We start from the raw sequence: 23,020 nt of genomic DNA, 5'->3' as shown, positions 1-23,020 counted from the left end.
TGGTATACTGAGCCCTCTACCTTGGGGCTTGCCCTTATGAAGCTCGTTACTGCAAAGAAGCGGTAACCCTGGTTATAAGTGTGCCTAAGAGTCTCCCCCTGAGTACTTCTTTGCTGCTCAGATGTGCCCTCTCTCTCTAGCTAACCCAACTTGGCAAGTGAACTCACTAACCTTCCCCCTACATGGGATCTGACCCCCAGGGGTGTAAATCTCCCTGGCAACACAGGATATGACTCCCAGGGATGAATCTGGACCTGACACTGTGGATTGAGAACATCTCGACCGAAAGGGGGAAGCGAAAAGAAACAAAATAAAGTTTCAGTGGCTGAGAGATTTCAAATGGAGTCAAGAGGTCACTCTGGTGGGTACTCTTACACACTATATAGATAACACTTTTTAGGTTTTAATATATTGGAATAGGTAGAAGTAGATACCTGAAACTAGCAATCTGCAACCCAGTAGCCTTAACTCTTGAAGCCTATTGTATAACAATGTAGCTTACAAGGGGTGACAGTGTGACTGTGAAAGCCTGTGGATCACACTCCCTTTATCTAGTGTATGGATGAATGAGTAGAAAACTGGAGACAAAAACTAAATGAAAAATAGGGTGTGGGGGGGGATGATTTGGGTGTTCTTTTTTACTTTTTATTTTTTATTTTTTCTTTTTACTTTTTCTGGTATAAGGAAAATGTTCAAAAAACAGATTGGAGTGATGAATGTACAACTATGAACAGTTGATTGTATATCATGGAGATTGTATGATATGTGAATATATCTCAAAAAAAGCTGAATTAAAAAAAGAAATAAGGTCTGTTAAAAAAGATAAATAAACTGCTAAAAAAAAAAAATGTTTAAATGTAAGGACCAGGATGGAGTACCTTCCCACCTTAAAAGATTAACAAACCAAAAACATACATGAAACAAGAGTTTTCAGATATTAGACATTAGGCAACCAAAGACAGTGACTCCTGAAAGAAGGGAAACAAAAGAGGTGAGCCCTATGACTATCCTAGCTTACTGCCTGAAGAACGTACAGATCCTTGCCCAAGGAAGGAAAACCCAGGCAGAGCCCAATGGTCTCCCCGAATTGAGGAGACAGACCTAAGAGTTCAAAGCCAAGGCAGCTAGGGAACAAAGGGCAAAGCAATGGAGAAAAGGCAGACAAACAGAGAAAAAAGATGATCTCCCTCAAGAATCCAGTTTCTTAGTGATTAGATCAAATGAAACTACTCAAGACCAAGGAAAGAGCCACCTAAAAGGATAACTGGGAATACTGCTCTAGTCTCACACAGCCAAATATAGTGCCTATGCCCTTCAGAGAGGAAAACCTCATAATTCAGGGAGAACTGGTGAGAATACTAAAAAGAGTATTGCCTAAGTAGAGATGGAAAAGCAACCCTAGACTAAAGGCTGTTTAACAGACAGACCTATAAGAAGGATGCAACTCAGGACTGGGAAGAAATACAAACTGGCGCCAGGAAACTTCTATGTGTAAAGAATATATTTAGTATCTTGTTTGCAGTGACAGCTTCCTGAGTGTATACATATGTCAAAACTTATCAAACGGTACACTTCAAATATGCACACTCTGCTATATGTCAATTAAGCCTCAATAAACCTGTTTTTAAAAACTCAATAAGAAAAAAAAAACGCAGAATTTTATAATTCTGTGTATTATAAAATACGCAGAATATTTGAAGGAGCACTTCACCAAAGATAAATGAAAAAGATGCTCAGCATCATTAGTCATTAGAGAAGTACAAATTAAAACCCCAATGAGATTTGACCGTGTATCTGTAAGACTGGCTAAAATTAAGACTAGCCATACCAAGTGCCAGTGAATATGTGGAGAAACTTTGATTCACTGAAACAGGAAGATAAAATGGTACAACCACTTTGGAAAACAGTTTTGCCATTTCTTAAGATGTCAAACATACACCTACTATATGATCCAGTCATTCATTCCTAGCTTTTTCATCTCTCAACATGAAAGCATGCCCATATAAAGACTCGTATACAAATGTTCACAGCATTTCTATTTGTAATAGCCAGAAACTGAGGGAAAATGTTCATCAACAATATGAAGAGCTAAACAAATTGTGATATATCCTTATAATGGAATAATTAGGATTGAACTAATGATATATTCATTTGACATGGGCAAATCTCAAAGTAATTATGCTAAGTGAAGTCAGACAAAAGGAGTACATACTGCATGGTTTCATTTATTTAAATTCTGGAAATTGTGATCTAAATGCCTGAGCATGGGAGGAAGGGCAATAGAGACGGATTACAAAGAGGTAAGGAAACTTTGAAGGTGATGGATATGTTCATTATCTTGATTTTGGTGATGATTTCATACGTACATACAGAGGTCAAATTAGTTCAGATTGTATACTTGAAATGTGTGATTTATTATGTCAATTACACTTCAACAAATTTGTTTAAAAAAACCACAATAAGCAAGTAATAAACTCAGGGGAAAAATTAAGTCAAACAAAACAAATACAGCAGAGTCATTTGAACTACTGGACAGACTAATGCATATAATTTATACTTGCCCCAACTTCTGTGTCCAAACATAACTACTGAAATATAATGGTGCTCAATCCAGAACTAAACAAATCTTTAGATCAATTCTAAAATACATCAAAAAGCCTGAATGTAAAAGCAGTCCCAATTCTATACCACTCCCTGTTATCCATGCATTTGGCAATGAGGTTTTAAAATTTCTCCACCAGGAGGTGGAGTCTTTTCCCGCACCCTGATTCTGGCCTTGACCAAGAAAACCAGTAAAATGCAGAAGTCAGTCTGCCAGTTCTGAGCCCAAGCCTCAAGAAGCCTTGAATACTTCTGCTCTTTCCCTTGGAACAAAACCATGAGAACAAGCCCAAGCTAATCTGTTGGAGCATGAGAGACTATATGGAAGACAGTCCAAATGTCCCACCCAATGTCATCCTATACTAGACTATAGCTCATTTGGAGAACCCAGTCAAGAGCTATGGAGCTACCTACCTTACCGACCTGCTGCTGAATGCAGACTCATAGGTGACCCCAGCCAAGATCAGAAATACTACCTGGCTGACCCACAGAACTGATGTAATAATACGTACAACCGTTTTAAACAACCAAGATTTTTGAGCTATTTGTGTAACTCAAAACTCTATCTTAATACACAACTCTATCTTAAAGATACCATATTAAATTTTTCTTATCCCTAGAGGATTTATTTTTACTTAACAACTGATCTATATCCTTTAGCTTTTGGTAGCAAGGGAAAAAGAGACACACAAGCCTCTTTTATTCTTTTATTATCAGTGACTCTACAAAACGTTTTGTCACAAGTTTTACAAACTCGGAGACATATAAACTGAGCAAATCAGTTCTGCAAATAATGTCACTAGTCAACTGTAATTCTGTTTCTAGACAGCTTTACTGGATTAAATGATATAATGAAATTTTTCAAGATGCCCCAAAATCTATGAAAACTGTCATAGAGCAATCTGTTATTTTGCCTAATATTCCTTCTCCTATTTTTGTTCATAGCATCCTGATTTTCCTTTGGAAAAGCATCCTTACTCAATTTTTACAGTGGTGCTAACACTAGGCCCCTGGACCAAGGATTGAATAAGTGACCACCAGGCTGATCAGAGTTATTTTAACCTCCTAGCTATGGTGATTTGTTCATGGATAGAAATATAACCCAAAGAGGGAGATTTGGAATCTTCCTCAGGATGTTTGCTGGGACTATAAGGGGCACTCTCTTCACTGGAAATGACACTTATGAGAATGGTGAAAGTCAGAACAGCCAGTGGCCATCTTTGCCAATTCATAAAGAAAACATGCTTAGGAACAAAGTCACCACAGAAGAAATCAAACCAAGCAATACAGACATTATCCTAATGATATCACATGCACCCAAAGATCCAAACATGCCTGATATAAGTGCAGTAACAGCAGAATAGGTAATACTAACTTTCAGTTTCCTTGGCTGCTCAAGCAAATACCATGAAATAAGATGGGTTAAACAACGGAATTTATTCGCTCACGGTTTGAAGCTGGGAAAATGTCCAAATTAAGGCGCCATCAAGGTGATGTTTTCTTCCCGAAGACTGTGTCACTCTAGGGCTTGCTGCTGGTGATCCTCAGTCCTTAGCATGTCACATGGCAAGGCACATGGCAGTATCTCTTGGTCTCTCCTTTCTCTTCCAGGTCCCGTTGATTTCAGCTTCTTGCTTCCTGTGGTTTTCTCATGTCTGAATTTCATTCTGCTTATACAGGATTCCAGTAATAGAATTAAGACCCATCCTGATTGGGCTGGCCCACACCTTAACTGAAGTAACACCATCAAAAGATCCTCCTTACAAATGGTTCACACCCACAGGAATGGATTAGATATAAGAACATGTTTTTTCTGAGTTACACACAGTTTCGAACAAACACACTAACTGATCCTCTGACTGAGACCTACTAGAGAAACTGAATAAAATATAAAAAGTTATCAGCTTGAAGGCATCAGAAAGCTAACAAAGCAATAAAGAATGACCACATCAAGATCCAAAGCAAAATGGAAACCCACAGATGTAAGCCCAACTTCTAGGGATGCTTTTGCCTTGAGGTTGTTTGCCAATTCCAAGGAGGAAACTGAAAAACTGATCAGTGCCTCTGACATTGTTGGAAATCTATCAGAACAAAAGGTTTAAGAATGGTAAGGATCATACATAAATGCTTGCTATTTGAATTGAAACCCCAACGGACATGAACACTTTTGAGTCAGAAGTAAACAAGTCTTTGTATGCACTGCAGCCTATTTAAAGACATTTAGATGGTCAAATTAAAACAAAACAAAACACCCAAACCAAAAAACTCAATCCCTAAAATTTAGTTAAGGTAATTCCAGACTGCTAGAGACACAAGGTATCTGGTATAAGCAAACAAAAAATATCTCTAAGATCCAGAGTTCAGGCCTGGAAAAGCAGCTAGAAATTTAAATGGGGAAAGAACAGCAGCAACAAAACCAAAGTAGGAGTGAAACAAGAATTTTGAGTATAAACTTCCCAAAGAACTGGCTGACTACTAAACTATGCAAGCACAGACAAGACCTGAGGGGTTCAGAAAAAAACGAGAGGGACCAGAGAGAAAATTACTCTTGAAAAATAAAGCTGTACTGTGAGTCTGCTGCCTTTTTAACAGTGTATTCCCCAACTGTGCACAGCCTGGGCAGCAGAAAGCTGAAGCCTTACAAATTTGAAGCGTCAAGACAACAGAGCCCAGGCCCAGGAGAACAGCTGGAAATTAGGAGAATTCCTACGAGCAAGAATATCACAGGGCAAGCCTCAAAATCTAACTATACACTCCACCCAAATCTTTATGTGACCACTCAATCTCAGATACGGGAGACCTGTAGGAGCCAGGCTAAAAAAGCAACAACTGGAAGCCAGAAGAAGAAATCAGAGATGCCAGCAGCTGCATATCGCAGGGGAGACCAAGTTTGCAGTTTGAGTCCAAGCAAGTTTACCTACTAAAACAAAGACCAACAATTCTTAGAAGAATATTAACAGAGTACAGAGTCGCTAAAACATATCCATAATTCCAGTTTTCAAGCAAAAACTACTAGACATGCAAAGAAACAGAAAGCATGACCCATATACAGAAAAACAGGGAGTCATTCGATACTCTAAGGAGACTTGTACGTTGGCATTAACATACAGACTTCAAATTAGCTATTATTAGTATGTTCAAAAATTAAAAGAAAATGCCATCAAAGAATTGGTAGAAACTATAACATTTTTAAAAAGCTGAAAAATACAGTATTGAAGTGAAAAATCCACTAGCTGGGCTCAACAGATCAGAGATGGCAAAAAATCAGTGAACTTAAAGACAGAGCACAATGTCTAAACCGAAGAGCAAAAATAAGAATTACTGATGAAAATGAACAGAGTATTAGACAAAATACCAAGCAGTCCAACAGGCATGTAATTAAAGTCTCAGAAAGAGAAAAAGAGTAAAAAGGGGGAAAAATTATTTTTGAAGAAATAAGGGCCAAAAAATCTCAAATTTGGTGGAAAATAGTAAATTACAGAACCCAAAATCACAACAAACCCAAACAGGATAAGCACAAAGAACTACTCCTACGCATATTATAGTAAAGCTGCTAAGAGCCAAAGAAAACTTTGAGAGTAGCCAGAGAAAAATGACAGGTTATAGATAGGAAATGACAATATAATTAATGGCTGACATCATCAGAAACAATGCTAACACTGGAATAACATCTTCTATATCCAGTGAAATAATCCTTCAAAAGTGAAAACTGAATTTGTGGTCAGCAGACAAAAACAACAGAGTTTTTTTTCAAGCGGGATTGAGGGGTATTAAATATTTAATCCAAAAGATGGCAAGAAAGGTTAAAGAAAAATACAACAGTCAGAATAAATAGAAGGCATGTAATAAGATAGTACATTTAAACCAAACAAATGAGTAATTATGTGAAATCTAAATGAACATTATATCATAACAAACCACTCAAACCCTAGCTATAAAGCTAGAAGAGCTATGTTAATATCAATAAAGGTAAACTTTAATGCAAAAAGCAATACCAAAGTTAACAAGGAATACCTAATTATGATAAAAGGTTCAACATCAGAAAGATAGAACAATTCTAAGTTTGTGTGTTTCTAATAATGTCGCTTCAAATCTAAAGCAAAAATGGACAGAAACACAAGAAAAAGACAAAAATCTGTTTGGAGTTTTGAACACATCTAAGAGAACCAGCACACAGAAATTAAGTTAGTGAGCACAAAGAAGTTTTGAACAACTTAATTAATAAAAATTGTTCAGACACATATAAACATTGCACCTTGCACCCACACCCAAAAAAAACCCTGCAGAATATACATTCTTTTCAAGTATACAAAAACATTTACAAAATATGGCCAATAAACATATGAAAACGTGCTCAGTCATATATGGAATCAGGGAAATGCAAAACAAAAACAAAAACAACAACAAAAAACAAAAAATAACCCACAATGAAATACTACCACATATCCTCCAGAATGGTCAGTCCTAAAGATTGACAATAGAAGTGCTGGTGAAGATGAAGTAAAACATACACATAAACTTTGCTGATGAGATTGTAAATTGTTGGAAACACTTTAGGAAAAAAGTTTGAATATCTTCTGAAATTAAACAGAAATGTGCCCGTAACTGTGGGCATGTGTGTACTAGGAGATGGATATAAGGAAATCTATTAGCAATGTTATTTGTAAAAACCTAAAATTGGAAACAACCCAAATTTCCATCAATAAAAGCATGAATAAATTGTGCTATAATCATACAATAATATGCTATACATCAATGAAAATGAATGAACTACAACTTATATGCAACAGTAGGATCTCACAATGTTGCAAAAGAAGCCGGGATCCATTTGAATAAATTTCAGTAACAGGAAAAAAAATACAGTCCAAAATGTTTAGGTCGAAAAATTATAAAACAAAAAAAGTGACTCTGTAAGAAGATGGAATGGCAATTTCCTAAGGAAAAAGGGAGAAGAAGTTTGATCAGGAGTAGGCAGAGTGGGAGTACTGGCAATGTTTTATTTTTTGACTAGGCAATTAAATAGGGGTTCACTTAATACTTGAGTTGTAATTTTTTCCATAAACTATTCTGAATATTTTTCCACAATAAAAATATTTCAAAACTAAAAATAATTTTCCCTAAAGTAAGGTTTTGGCTTTATCCCGTAGTATTTTCAGTTTTTAATTCACCAAAGTAAAATACATATTTTAAAAATCAAATAAAGCTTGTTATGAAAAACAGCACTACCTGTCACCCTCTCCTCTCCCCCACACATTTCTAATAATATGCTTACACTGGTATCTTGTTTTTTCATTTTAAACCTGATTGCCTCCTTTCTGTACTTCCCCACCCCCACACACAAATTATATCATAGCCCAATCCAAGTATGACCAACTGATTTTGACAAAGGTGCAAAAGCAACCCAAGGCAAAAAATAGTCTTTTCAACAAGTGGTGCTGGAGCCACTGTATATAGATAGACCAAAAAAAAAAAAAAAAAAAAGTTCAGTGTAAATGTCACATCCTATATAAATATTAACTGAAAATGGACCACAGATTTAAATGTAAAATAAACTTTTAGAAGAAAAGATGGGAGAAAATCTCAGGATTTTCTGTCAGGAAAACAATTCTTAGAAATAACACTAAGAGCATGATCCATAAAAAAAAAAAAGTGATAAATTGGACTTCATCAAAGGGAAAATTTTTACTCTCTGAAAGATCCTGTTAAGAGAATGAAAGAAGAAAACCAAAAAAAAACACACAAACTAATGGCAGATTGGGAAAAAGTATTTGCAAACTACATACTTGACAAAAGACTCATATTCTAAAATATAAAAGAACCCTCAAAACTCAACAACAGGATAGCAATGAAAATGTCAGAATAAGGACATCTGAAAATCATCTCCTCCATAAAAGTAATGGGAACACTGGCAACAACTGTCAAAATCATCTTCTTCAGAACTTTGTTGGAAATTAACCAGAGGCTTGTAGCAACCTTGGGAGGGTTTAATCATGAAAGCCAGATGAATCTCCATAAAACAGACAGATCTGTGACATTTTAACTTATCCTATTCCTGCCTCCTTCCCTAGCTATGAAAACTAACAACCCATAATCTGGTAAAAACAGCAGCCTGGCAGCCACCAGAGGAATCAAAACAGGTTGGCGTTCCTTCAATACCCCATAGTCAGGGAACTGTCATTATTTGACATGTCTAGTGGATTCTTGGAAGACCCCACTTGCAAGGCTGTCTCAATTTGATCTAAATCAAGAGCTCACCCAGTGCAAAAAGCCTTTTCCCAAGGAGGAAAGGGGAGTGTCAAAAACAATCAGAGGCAATTACCTAACACCGCTGCTGCCCAAGGTGGTAGATAACAGTTGGGGCAAACAATAGGCTAACCAAAAAGCTCAAAAAGAAAAGGTGGGGAATGAATTATCCATAGGAGGCTTTGAAAAGCTGCAACAACCCTGAAAATCTAGAAGGCCTTGCACATGCCAAGGGCTGCACACATGGTAAAGGCTGAGAAGGTCATAAGCACTCACCTCTGGCTAATCTTAAGACAGGCAGGAAGTAAAGGTTAAGCCAGAGATGTAAACCGCCTGGCTGAGTGTTGAAGCCATGCCCAACACATACAGAGCCCCTCGACAAACACTGGAAGACTTACTAGTTCCATGCATTTAAGAAAATCTCTGATGAATCATTAGCTGACCAGTAAGCTAAGCAAGCAGAGACTTCAGGGGCTAACAATAGAGTCTTTATTGAATTAGTTCAGAAAAGGCACTAAACAAAAACAAACAGGAATAACAACAAATCCTAGGGAGGGAGGACAATCTGATTACTAGGTTTGCCACATTATTTTAAATGTCCTACTTTTAACAACAAAAAAATGATACATTTAAAAACCCAACAAAGTGTGGCCCATACACAGGAAAAAGAGCCAAATGAAACCGTCCCTGAAAAAGCCCAGACATTTGACTTACTAGGAATAGACTTTAAATCAACTACTTACATACATTCAAAGAACTAAAGAAACCGTATCTACAGAAGTAGAGTATGACATGGATGACTCACGAAGAGAGAAAATCAAGAAAAGAGATAGAAATTATGAAAAAGAACGATATAGAATTCTTGAGTTGAAATAAATAACAAATGAAAAATTCATTAGAGGGATTTAATAGCAGATTTGAGCAGGCAACAGTGAACTAGACGATGGGTCAATTAGGATTACCCAGTCTGGGAACCAAAAGAAAAACACATGAAGAAAAATGAACAGAGCCTAAGAGACCTGTGGGATAACATTAGGCATACGAACACGCAAAATGGGAGTCCCAGAGGAAAGGGGAAGAAAGAAGAGTTGAAGAAATATTGGTTGAAAACTCAAATTTGACTAGAGGTAGGGAGAAGACATATTCAAAATGCTGAAAAAAAAAAAAAACTTGTCAGCCAAGAATTATATATCTAGCAAAACTATGCTTCCAATATGAAGGAGAAATTAATATATTTCCAGGTAACAAAAACTGAGAGACTTGGTCTCTAACAAAAACTAAAGGGTGTCCTTTGGGCTGAAATGAAAGGATATGACAGGAGCTCCAATCCACCTGAAGAAATAAAGAAACATGATAAAGACAACTACATAGTTAAATGTAAAAAACAGTATAAATATATTTTTTGTCTGTGACTTTTTCTTCCATCTGGTTTAAAAGAAAACCGGAATAAGCAAAAATTATAAATCTGTGGTTAGCATACAATGTATAAAGATGTCATTTGTATGACAACAACAAGGAAAAAGGAGGGGAATGGAATGGAGTTATATTGAAGCAAGACTTTTGTATATTATTGAAATCAGGTTGGTATTAATCAGAACTACACTGATACAAATTATTAATTGTAATTTCCAGGGTAACCACTAAGAAAATAACAACAACAGCAAAATACACACACACACAATAAAAGAAGTGACAAGGGAATTTAGAAGGTATACTAAAAAATAGCTATTTAACACAAAAGGCAATAGGAGAAATAAAGGAATGAAAAAGATATGACATATAGAAAACAAACAGCAAAATGAGAGACATAAATTCTACTTTTTCAGGAATTGCATTAAACGTTACTTTAAAATTAAACAGTTCAAACAAATCAAAGACTGACAGGATGGGTTTTAAAAAAACACCATAATTCAGCTATATAATGCCTACAAGAGATTATCCTCAATTCAAAGACAGAAATAAGCTGACAGTAAAAGGATGGAAAAAGATAAACCACGTAAACAATAAGCAAAAGAGAGCTGGAGTGGCTGTCCTAATGTTAAACAAAATAGACTTTTAAAAAAATGATAAAAAAGGGCAACCCATTGAAAGGATATAAGAATTATAAACATTTGTGCCTAACAAAAGAGCTGCAACAGTATTCATGATTCACAATGCGTGGAGGTAGCCTAAAGGTACACTCAACTGATGAACGGAATGGTGAATTATGGTATACACACACAATGGAATACTGAGTGGCTGCAAAAAGAAATGAAGTTGTGAGGTATGCAACTAGGTAAATGGACCTTGAGGACAGTATGTGGTGTGAAATAAGCCAGAAATGAGAAGACAGACGTCGTAATGCCTCACTGATATGGATTAACTATAATGGGCAAACTCTGAGAAGTGAATCTGAAAGCATAGGTTATCAGGGGAAGGCTTACTGTAATGGCACCCAGATTGTAAGCTCTTACAGCAGTTACCTCCATTCCTGAGTTGTAATGGTTATTTCTAGATTCTGAGACGCTGAGCTCTTGTGCATAACCTAGTCGGTTCCTAGAATTTCAGGTATCTTGGTGATATCTGAGACTCAGAGCTAGAGTTCAGTAGCTATAAATATCTACATTACCCCACACAGCAAATGTTAAAGAAGCTGAAAAACAGATCAGACTTCAATTAGAGCTATGAATGAAACAGGCTTGGTCACGACTAAGGTAAATCAGACTAAAGGGTAGAGGATGATACTGACTGTATTTTAAAACTTCAACTTCTGTGTGAGACCAAAGGTAGAAATGTTTATTTGGTAGAAAATCTTTATTTTCTGTAGCATGCTATATAATTTAACTTGTATAGTCAGTTTATTCAAACACCATAATCACATGGAAACTTGAACAGGGAGTGAGATCTGGTTTGTTCATACAGGTTCATGTGAAGCCCCAATTCATCCCAGAGTAATCTGGGCAGAGGATAAAGAACTACTTGAAAAGTCCCCTTGAGGGACCGGAGAAAAATGTAGAAATATTATTTACCCACCTGGGAAATTCCTTATATTCTCACAAACATTGGTTTCTACTGATGTAGTAGGCTGAGCCCTCTATCTAGGGGCTTGCCCTTACAAAGCTTGTTACCACAGAGAAGAGGCTAAGCCTACTTATAATTGTGCCTAAGAGTCACTCCCCAAAGAGAATCTCTTTTGTTGCCCAGATGTGGCCTCTCCCTTTACACCAGCTCAGTAGATGGACTCACTGCCCTCCCTAGTAAGTGGGACATGACTCCCAGGGGTGTAAATCTCCCTGGCAATGTGGAACATGACTCCCAGGAATGAATCTGGACCTGGCTTCATGGGACTGAGAAAGACTTCTTGACCAAAAGGGAAAAAATAAATGAAACAAAGTAAAGATTCAGGGGCTGAGAGATTTCAAATGGAATCAAGAGGTCATTCTGGAGGCTATTTTTATGCATCATATCGGTATCCCTTTTTAGTTTTTAGTGTATTAGGATAGCTAGAAGGAAATACCTGAAACTGCTGAACTGCAACCTAGTAGCCTTGATTCTTGAAGACAAGCATATTAACTATATAGTTCAGTGTGACCATGTAATTGCAGTAAACCTTGTGGCTCACACTCCCTTTCTGGACAGATGAGTAGAAAGATGGGGTCAAAAAAAGGAATAATATGGAAGGATGGGGGAGATGGGCTGTTTTGGCTGTTCTTTTTAACTTTTACTTCTATTCTTATTTTTATTATTTTTTTGTAGTAACAAAAATGTTCAGAAGTTGACAAGTGATGGCTGCACAACTATATGATGATACTGTGAACAACTGACTGTACACGTTAGATGACTGTATGGTATGTGACAGTATCTGAATAAAATCACAAGGAAAAAAACTGATATAGAGGTAACATTTAAAAATGGATTTGAGTGTTTGTATGGATCTACTTCTTGATTTTTATTCTGTGCCACTGATCTATATACCTATCTCTGACAATACTACACTGTCTTAGTTAACCAAACTCTACTGTAAGTCTTAAAATTGGGTACAGTGCAATACTAGTGATCAATAAGAGGGAGGGGTAAGGGGTACGGGATGTTTGGGGTCTTCTTTTTCCTTTTTCTGGAGTAATGCAAATGTTCTAAAAAAGATCATGGAGGAGGCGGGGCAAGATGGCAGACTGGTGAGCTGTAAGTTTTAGTTACTCCTCCAGGAAAGTAGGTAAAAAGCAAGGAACTGCGTGGACTGGACACCACAGAGCAATCTGACTTTGGGCATACTTCATAGAACACTCATGAAAACGTGGAACTGCTGAGATCAGCGAAATCTGTAGGTTTTTGCGGCCAGGGGACCCGCGCCCCTCCCTGCCAGGCTCAGTCCCGGGGGAGGGGGGGCTGTCAGCTCCGGGAAGGAGAAGGGAGAACTGCAGTGGCTGCTCTTATCGGAAACTCATTCTACTGATTCAAACTCCAACCATAGATAGACTGAGACCAGACACCAGAGACTCTGAGAGCAGCCAGCCCAGCAGAGAGGAGACAGGCATAGAAAAAAAACAACACGAAAAACTCCAAAATAAAAGCGGAAGATTTTTGGAGTTCTGGTGAACATAGAAGGGGGAAGGGCAGAGCTCAAGCCCGAGCTCAGGCCCTGAGGCGCATATGCAAATCCCGAAGAAAAGCTGATCTCTCTGCCCTGTGGACCTTTCCTTAATGACCCTGGTTGCTTTGTCTATTAGCATTTCAATAACCCATTAGATCTCTGAGGAGGGCCTTTTTTTTTTTTTTTTTTTTTTTCTTTTAAATCCTTTTTTCTTTTTCTAAAACAATTACTCTAAGAAGCCCAATACAGAAAGCTTCAAAGAATTGCAATTTGGGCACATCAAGTCAAGAGCAGAACTAAGAGAGCTCTAAGACAAAAGGCAATAATCCAGTGGCTGAGAAAATTCAATAAACAACACAACTTCCCAAGAAAAGGGGGGTGTCCGCTCACAGCCACCATCCTGGTGGACAGGAAACACTCCTGCCCATCGCCAGCCCCATAGCCCAGAGCTGCCCCAGACAACCCAGTGTGACGGAAGTGCTTCAAATAACAGGCACACACCACAAAACTGGGCGTGGACATTAGCCTTCCCTGCAACCTCAGCTGAATGTCCCAGAGCTGGGAAGGTGGAGCAGTGTGAATTAACAAAGCCCCATTCAGCCATCATTTCAGCAGACTGGGAGCCTCCCTACACAGCCCAGCAGCCTAGAACTGCCCTGGAGGGACGGCACTCACCTGTGACATAGCACAGTCATCCCTCAACAGAGGACCCGGGGTGCACAGCCTGGAAGAGGGGCCCACTTGCAAGTCTCAGGAGCCATACGCCAATACCAAAGACTTGTGGGTCAGTGGCAGAGACAAACTGTGGCAGGACTGAACTGAAGGATTAGACTATTGCACCAGCTTTAAAACTCTAGGATCACCAGGGAGATTTGATTGTTAGGGCCACCCCCCCTCCCCGACTGCCCAGAAACACGCCCCACATACAGGGCAGGCAACACCAACTACACACGCAAGCTTGGTACACCAATTGGGCCCCACAAGACTCACTCCCCCACTCACCAAAAAGGCTAAGCAGGGGAGAACTGGCTTGTGGAGAACAGGTGGCTCGTGGACGCCACCTGCTGGTTAGTTAGAGAAAGTGTACTCCACGAAGCTGTAGATCTGATAAATTAGAGATAAGGACTTCAGTAGGTCTACAAACCCTAAAAGAACCCTATCAAGTTCAGCAAATGCCACGAGGCCAAAAACAACAGAAAATTATAAAGCATATGAAAAAACCAGACGATATGGATAACCCAAGCCCAAGCACCCAAATCAAAAGACCAGAAGAGACACAGCACCTAGAGCAGCTACTCAAAGAACTAAAGAAGAACAATGAGACCATAGTACGGGATATGAAGGAAATCAAGAAGACCCTAGAAGAGCATAAAGAAGACATTGCAAGACTAAATAAAAAAATGGATGATCTTATGGAAATTAAAGAAACTGTTGACCAAATTAAAAAGATTCTAGACACTCATAGTACAAGACTAGAGGAAGTTGAACAACGAATCAGTGACCTGGAAGATGACAGAATGGAAAATGAAAGCATAAAAGAAAGAATGGGGAAAAAAATTGAAAAAATCGAAATGGACCTCAGGGATATGATAGATAATATGAAACGTCCAAATATAAGACTCATTGGTGTCCCAGAAGGGGAAGAAAAGGGTAAAGGTCTAGGAAGAGTATTCAAAGAAATTGTTGGGGAAAACTTCCCAAATCTTCTAAACAACATAAATACACAAATCATAAATGCTCAGCGAACTCCAAATAGAATAAATCCAAAAAAACCCACTCCGAGACATATACTGATCACACTGTCAAACATAGAAGAGAAGGAGCAAGTTCTGAAAGCAGCAAGAGAAAAGCAATTCACCACATACAAAGGAAACAGCTTAAGAATAAGTAGTGACTACTCAGCAGCCACCATGGAGGCGAGAAGGCAGTGGCACGATATATTTAAAATTCTGAGTGAGAGGAATTTCCAGCCAAGAATACTTTATCCAGCAAAGCTCTCCTTCAAATTTGAGGGAGAGCTTAAATTTTTCACAGACAAAGAAATGCTGAGAGAATTTGCTAACAAGAGACCTGCCCTACTGGAGATACTAAAGGGAGCCCTACAGACAGAGAAACAAAGACAGGACAGAGAGACTTGGAGAAAGGTTCAGTACTAAAGAGATTCGGTATGGGTACAATAAAGGATATTAATAGAGAGAGGGAAAAATATGGCAAACATAATCCAAAGGATAAGATGGCCGATTCAAGAAATGCCTTCACGGTTTTAACGTTGAATGTAAATGGATTAAACTCCCCAATTAAAAGATATAGATTCGCAGAATGGATCAAAAAAAAATGAACCATCAATATGTTGCATACAAGAGACTCATCTTAGACACAGGGACACAAAGAAACTGAAAGTGAAAGGATGGAAAAAAATATTTCATGCAAGCTACAGCCAAAAGAAAGCAGGTGTAGCAATATTAATCTCAGATAAAATAGACTTCAAATGCAGGGATGTTTTGAGAGACAAAGAAGGCCACTACATACTAATAAAAGGGGCAATTCAGCAAGAAGAAATAACAATCGTAAATGTCTATGCACCCAATCAAGGTGCCACAAAATACATGAGAGAAACACTGGCAAAACTAAAGGAAGCAATTGATGTTTCCACAATAATTGTGGGAGACTTCAACACATCACTCTCTCCTATAGATAGATCAACCAGACAGAAGACCAATAAGGAAATTGAAAACCTAAACAATCTGACAAATGAATTAGATTTAACAGACATCTACAGGACATTACATCCCAAATCACCAGGATACACATACTTTCCTAGTGCTCACGGAACTTTCTCCAGAATAGATCATATGCTGGGACATAAAACAAGCCTCAATAAATTTAAAAAGATTGAAATTATTCAAAGCACATTCTCTGACCACAATGGAATACAATTATAAATCAATAACCATCAGAGACTTAGAAAATTCACAAATACCTGGAGGTTAAACAACACACTCCTAAACAATCAGTGGGTTAAAGAAGAAATAGCAAGAGAAATTGCTAAATATATAGAGACGAATGAAAATGAGAACACAACATACCAAAACCTATGGGATGCAGCAAAAGCAGTGCTAAGGGGGAAATTTATAGCACTAAACGCATATATTAAAAAGGAAGAAAGAGCCAAAATCAAAGAACTAATGGATCAACTGAAGAAGCTAGAAAATAAACAGCAAACCAATCCCAAACCAAGTACAAGAAAAGAAATAACAAGGATTAAAGCAGAAATAAATGACATAGAGAACAAAAAAACAATAGAGAGGATAAATATCACCAAAAGTTGGTTCTTTGAGAAGATCAACAAGATTGACAAGCCCCTAGCTAGACTGACAAAATCAAAAAGAGAGAAGACCCATATAAACAAAATAATGAATGAAAAAGGTGACATAACTGCAGATCCCGAAGAAATTAAAAAAATTATAAGAGGATATTATGAACAACTGTATGGCAACAAACTGGATAACGAAGAAGAAATGGACAATTTCCTGGAAACATATGAACAACCTAGACTGACCAGAGAAGAAATAGAAGACCTCAACCAACCCATCACAAGCAAAGAGATCCAATCAGTCATCAAAAAGCTTCCCACAAATAAATGCCCAGGGCCAGATGGCTTCACAGGGGAATTCTACCAAACTTTCCAGAAAGAACTGACACCAATCTTACTCAAACTCTTTCAAAACATTGAAAAAAATGGAACACTACCTAACTCATTTTAGGAAGCTAACATCAATCTAATACCAAAACCAGGCAAAGATGCTACAAAAAAGGAAAACTACCGGCCAATCTCCCTAATGAATATAGATGCAAAAATCCTCAACAAAATACTTGCAAATCGAATCCAAAGACACATTAAAAACATCATACACCATGACCAAGTGGGGTTCATTCCAGGCATGCAAGGATGGTTCAACATAAGAAAAACAATCAATGTATTACAACACATTAAAAACTCGAAAGGGAAAAATCAATTGATCATCTCAATAGATGCTGAAAAAGCATTTGACAAAATCCAACATCCCTTTTTGATCAAAACACTTCAAAAGGCAGGAATTGAAGGAAACTTTCTCAACATGATAAAGAGCATATATGAAAAACCCACAGCCAGCATAGTACTCAATGGTGAGAGACTGAAGGCCTTCCCTCTAAGATCAGGAACAAGACAAGGATGCCCGCTGTCACCACTGTTATTCAACATTGTGCTGGAAGTGCTAGCCAGGGCAATCCGGCAAGACAAAGAAATAAAAGGCATCCAAATTGGAAAAGAAGAAGTAAAACTGTCATTGTTTGCAGATGATATGATCTTATATCTAGAAAACCCTGAGAAATCAACGATACACCTACTAGAGCTAATAAACAAATTTAGCAAAGTAGCGGGATACAAGATTAATGCACATAAGTCAGTAATGTTTCTATATGCTAGAAATGAACAAACTGAAGAGACACTCAAGAAAAAGATACCATTTTCAATAGCAACTAAAAAAATCAAGTACCTAGGAATAAACTTAACCAAAGATGTAAAAGACCTATACAAAGAAAAATACATAACTCTACTAAAAGAAATAGAAGGGGACCTTAAAAGATGGAAAAATATTCCATGTTCATGGATAGGAAGGCTAAATGTCATTAAGATGTCAATTCTACCCAAACTCATCTACAGATTCAATGCAATCCCAATCAAAATTCCAACAACCTACTTTGCAGACTTGGAAAAGCTAGTTATCAAATTTATTTGGAAAGGGAAGATGCCTCGAATTGCTAAAGACACTCTAAAAAAGAAAAACAAAGTGGGAGGACTTACATTCCCTGACTTTGAAGCTTATTATAAAGCCACAGTTGCCAAAACAGCATGGTACTGGCACAAAGATAGACATATAGATCAATGGAATCGAATTGAGAATTCAGAGATAGACCCTCAGATCTATGGCCGACTGATCTTTGATAAGGCCCCCAAAGTCACCGAACTGAGCCATAATGGTCTTTTCAACAAATGGGGCTGGGAGAGTTGGATATCCATATCCAAAAGAATGAAAGAGGACCCCTACCTCACCCCCTACACAAAAATTAACTCAAAATGGACCAAAGATCTCAATATAAAAGAAAGTACCATAAAACTCCTAGAAGATAATGTAGGAAAACATCTTCAAGACCTTGTATTAGGTGGCCACTTCCTAGACTTTACACCCAAAGCACAAGCAACAAAAGAGAAAATAGATAAATGGGAACTCCTCAAGCTTAGAAGTTTCTGCACCTCAAAGCAATTTCTCAAAAAGGTAAAGAGGCAGCCAACTCAATGGGAAAAAATTTTTGGAAACCATGTATCTGACAAAAGACTGATATCTTGCATATACAAAGAAATCCTACAACTCAATGACAATAGTACAGACAGCCCAATTATAAAATGGGCAAAAGATATGAAAAGACAGTTCTCTGAAGAGGAAATACAAATGGCCAAGAAACACATGAAAAAATGTTCAGCTTCACTAGCTATTAGAGAGATGCAAATTAAGACCACAATGAGATACCATCTAACACCGGTTAGAATGGCTGCCATTAAACAAACAGGAAACTACAAATGCTGGAGGGGATGTGGAGAAATTGGAACACTTATTCATTGTTGGTGGGACTGTATTGTTGGTGCCACTCTGGAAGTCAGTCTGGCAGTTCCTTAGAAAACTAGATATAGAGTTACCATTCGATCCAGCGATTGCAATTCTCGGTATATACCCGGAAGATCGGAAAGCAGTGACACGAACAGATATCTGCACGCCAATGTTCATAGCAGCATTATTCACAATTGCCAAGAGATGGAAACAACCCAAATGTCCATCAACAGATGAGTGGATAAATAAAATGTGGTATATACACACGATGGAATACTACGCGGCAGTAAGAAGGAACGATCTGGTGAAACATATGACAACATGGATGAACCTTGAAGACATAATGCTGAGCGAAATAAGCCAGGCACAAAAAGAGAAATATTATATGCTACCACTAATGTGAACTTTGAAAAATGTAAAACAAATGGTTTATAATGTAGAATGTAGGGGAACTAGCAGTAGAGAGCAATTAAGGAAGGGGGAACAATAATCCAAGAAGAACAGATAAGCTATTTAACGTTCTGGGGATGCCCAGAAATGACTATGGTCTGTTAATTTCTGATGGATGTAGTAGGAACAAGTTCACTGAAATGTTGCTATATTAGGTAACTTTCTTGGGGTAAAGTAGGAACATGTTGGAAGTTAAGCAGTTATCTTAGGTTAGTTGTCTTTTTCTTACTCCCTTGTTATGGTCTCTTTGAAATGTTCTTTTATTGTATGTTTGTTTTCTTTTTAACTTTTTTTTTCATACAGTTGATTTAAAAAAGAAGGGAAAGTTAAAAAAAAAAAAAGAAAAGAAAAAAGACAAACAAGGAAAAAAAAAAAAAAAGATGTAGTGCCCCCTTGAGGAGCCTGTGGAGAATGCAGGGGTATTCGCCTACCCCACCTCCATGGTTGCTAACATGACCACAGACATAGGGGACTGGTGGTTTGATGGGTTGAGCCCTCTACCATAAGTTTTACCCTTGGGAAGACGGTTGCTGCAAAGGAGAGGCTAGGCCTCCCTATATTTGTGCCTAAGAGTCTCCTCCTGAATGCCTCTTTGTTGCTCAGATGTGGCCCTCTCTCTCTGGCTAAGCCAACTTGAAAGGTGAAATCACTGCCCTCCCCCCTACGTGGGACCAGACACCCAGGGGAGTGAGTCTCCCTGGCAACGTGGAATATGACTCCCGGAGAGGAATGTAGACCCGGCATCGTGGGATGGAGAACATCTTCTTGACCAAAAGGGGGATGTGAAAGGAAATGAAATAAGCTTCAGTGGCAGAGAGATTCCAAAACGAGCCAAGAGATCACTCTGGTGGGCACTCTTACGCACACTTTAGACAACCCATTTTAGGTTCTAAAGAATTGGGGTAGCTGGTGGTGGATACCTGAAACTATTAAACTACAACCCAGAACCCATGAATCTCGAAGACAGTTGTATAAAAATGTAGTTTATGAGGGGTGACAATGGGATTGGGAATGCCGTAAGGACCAAACTCCACTTTATCTAGTTTATGGATGGATGTGTAGAAAAGTAGGGGAAGGAAACAAACAGACAAAGGTACCCAGTGTTCTTTTTTACTTCAATTGCTCTTTTTCACTCTAATTATTATTCTTGTTATTTTTGTGTGTGTGCTAATGAAGGTGTCAGGGATTGATTTAGGTGATGAATGTACAACTATGTAATGGTACTGTAAACAATCGAAAGTACAATTTGTTTTGTATGACTGCGTGGTATGTGAATATATCTCAATAAAATGATGATTAAAAAAAAAAAAAAGAAAAGAAAAATAAAACAAAGAGATAGCAACCACAGTTAGATCCATAATGTGTTGGACAGCAATGCCATTCAATAAAAATATCTGATATTTATTATTGCTTGGGAAAAAAAAAAAAAAAAAAAAGATCATGGTGATGAATACACAAATATGTCATGATACTGTGAACTACTGATTGTATACTTTGGATGGACTGTCTGGTATGTGAATGTATCTCAATAAAATTATATTTTAAAAAAAGAGTCCCAAAATACATGAAGTAAAAATGACAGAATTTGAAGAGAGAAATCAACAATTCAACAATAAAAGTTGAAGACTTTAATACCTCACTTTCAACAATGCATACAACTTGACAGTATTAACAAAAACTTGAACCAACTAGTTCTAACAGACATCTATAGAACACTCTACTCAACACAGCAGAAAACACATTCTTCTTAAGTGCACATGGAGCCTTCTCCAGGACACATCACATGTTAGGCCAAAAAACAAGTCTCATTACGTTTAAAAGGAATTAAGTCATACAAAGTATGTTTTTTAAACATAATGGAATGAAATTAGAAACTACAACAAAAGGAAACTTGGGAAGTTCACAAATACATGGAAATTAAACAATACACTCCTAAACAGCCAATGGGTCAAAGAAGAAATCATATAGGAAATTAGAAAATATATTGAGATGAATAAAAATGAAACACAACATATCAAAACTAATGGAATGAAGCTAAAGCTGTTCTTAGAGGTAAATTCACAGCTGTTAATGCCTACATTAAAAGATTTCATATCAATAATCTAAACTTTTTGTCTTAACAAACTAGACAAAGAACAAACTGAACCCAAAGCAAGCAGAAAGTAGAGAATAAATATTAGAGCAAAAGTAAATGAAATGGAGAATAGAAAAAAAGAGAAAATGAAACCAAGTTTGTTCTTTAAAAGATCAATAAAATTGACAAAGCTTTAACTAGGCTGACCGAGAGAGAGAGAAAAAAGAAAAGACTCATATTACTATAAGCAGTAATGAAGAATGGGACATTACTACCAGCCCTAGAAAACAAAAAAGATTTTAAGGGAATACTGTGAACAACTGTATGCCAACAAATAACCAAATGAAATAGACAAATTACTAGAAAAGCACAAAATTACCAAAACTGATTCAAGATAGAAAATTCAGATAGACTTTTAACAAGTAAAGAGACTGAGTTAGTAATCAAAAAACTTCCCACAAAGACAAGCCCAGGATCAAACTTCACCTGTGAGAGCTGGCAAATGTGTGAAACATTAACACCAATCTTTCACAAACTGTTCCAAAAAAACAGAAAAGAACACTTTCAACTCATTCTAAAAAGACATTATCCTCATAAACAAACCAAAGACATCACAAGAAAACTACAAAGCAACATCCCTTAATGAACATAGTTGCAAAAATCTTTTCCATTTCTTTTGTGTTTTTTTTTTTTCTAAAAACATACAATTTAAATCCCTTTGTCCTCCTGTCCCAACCTGGTTACTCTTCAGACCTGCTGCACAGCTATCCTTGGATCACTCTTCCCCAGTATCCTATGAATTTTTTTTGCCTGTCTTCTGTACTAGATCTATTTCATGGATTCCTCTTTTCGATTTTCCATCATTTTGATGAAGCCCCTCCTCTAGTAACTTCTTCAAATACAGTACGTTTGAAGTATTCTAACAACCTCAGCATTTCATATTTTTAGCCTACTCCTACACTTAGTAGGGTATATATACAGGAAATATAGGTATACATACAGAGTACATAGCATAGTTTGGGAAAAAACCCTTCTTCAGGAATTTGAAGGCATTATTCTACTACCTATTCAATTATCAACGTTATTGATTCCTAATTCTTTTTAGAGGTCCCATTTCTCTCCTCCCTCAACTGGAATCTTTGAGATTGTTCCCTTCATCTATGGTGTCTGAAATTTTACCATGATGTACCTTGATGTGATTTTTTTTTCAATCACTATACTGGGCATTCTGTGAGCCTTTTCAATCTGGAAATTTAAGACTTAAGACTTTGTTCAATTTTTCTTACATAATTCCCTCCATCCATTTTCTCCTGTTCTGTAGTTTTTATTATTCCTATGTTAAACCTGCAAGTGTGATTCTCTAATTTTCTTATTTTCTCCTACTTTAAATGTGGGAGATTTCCTAAATTTCATCTTCTAACCTTCTATTAAGTA

At 37.4% G+C, this 23,020-nt stretch overlaps 1 protein-coding gene across 9 annotated transcripts in view; it reads right to left on the bottom strand.

Moving 5' to 3' along the window:
- Nucleotides 1–23,020, bottom strand: part of ZNF644 (zinc finger protein 644) — a 129,818-nt gene that overhangs the window by 92,962 nt on the left and 13,836 nt on the right. The window contains exon 2 of one of the 9 annotated variants that reach the window (XM_037826664.1): nt 4,050–4,268. The exons of the other annotated variants lie outside the window; for them this stretch is intronic. The gene's annotated coding sequence lies outside the window, so the exon portion shown is untranslated. The remainder of the gene's footprint in view (nt 1–4,049; nt 4,269–23,020) is intronic. 9 annotated transcript variants of the gene reach the window in all.

Source organism: Choloepus didactylus, chromosome 2, assembly GCF_015220235.1.
Source record: "Choloepus didactylus isolate mChoDid1 chromosome 2, mChoDid1.pri, whole genome shotgun sequence".
Taxonomy (NCBI): Eukaryota; Metazoa; Chordata; class Mammalia; order Pilosa; family Megalonychidae; genus Choloepus; species Choloepus didactylus.
This window is presented reverse-complemented; position numbering and strand designations above follow the sequence as displayed.